The sequence below is a fragment of the Penaeus monodon genome, chromosome 19 (genome assembly GCF_015228065.2).
Source record: "Penaeus monodon isolate SGIC_2016 chromosome 19, NSTDA_Pmon_1, whole genome shotgun sequence".
In the NCBI taxonomy this organism is placed as follows: domain Eukaryota; kingdom Metazoa; phylum Arthropoda; class Malacostraca; order Decapoda; family Penaeidae; genus Penaeus; species Penaeus monodon.
The window spans coordinates 33,775,170-33,775,738 of record NC_051404.1 but is presented as its reverse complement, the minus strand read 5'-3'; the positions used below and the strand labels follow the sequence as shown (position 1 = coordinate 33,775,738).

Genomic DNA, 569 nt, shown 5'->3' with positions numbered 1-569 from the left:
AAGCTTTGGTTCATGTACTAATCTTTAGTCTGAGAGGGGGGGATCCCCAAGCACTAAGAGGTAGGTGATGTAAATGGGAGTGAGCGAAAAAGTACAGATAATTTGATAACCTTGCTGAATTGTAGACACATTCGAGATAACATCCGGGCAGTGACAAGTAAAGATATGTTATACTCATTTTGTTCAGTGAAATCTGAAAGAGGTAAACTATCTAAATATAAATGTTCAAAGGGATATTCCTGGAACTGGAACTGGAATATTTCACACTGGATAGAGAGGCTTACAAATACATGAACACATCCAAAATCAAGCAGATACCTGTTAGTCTTTGCCTATTCAGATCCTATTTCTATGAAGAGCATTTAGAAATCTTTGTCAATATTATACATCTGTCACTCATTTTGATTGCTTGATTGTGTGTGTCTTCATCTTTACCTATATATCCCTCTTTCCTTATCTTTACCTGCCTGTCTATAAAGTAATGCACATGAATATGATTATCTAGCTCTCGAGACTTTAATACCTTAACTTATTTTCCTACTTGCTTGTCAGTCTTCTGCATAATTGTC

General features: G+C 35.9%; 1 protein-coding gene across 1 annotated transcript in view; it reads right to left on the bottom strand.

Moving 5' to 3' along the window:
- LOC119585473 (gonadotropin-releasing hormone receptor-like) overlaps window positions 1-569 on the bottom strand; it is a gene marked incomplete at its 5' end in the record, with an annotated part of 18,380 nt that overhangs the window by 2,754 nt on the left and 15,057 nt on the right.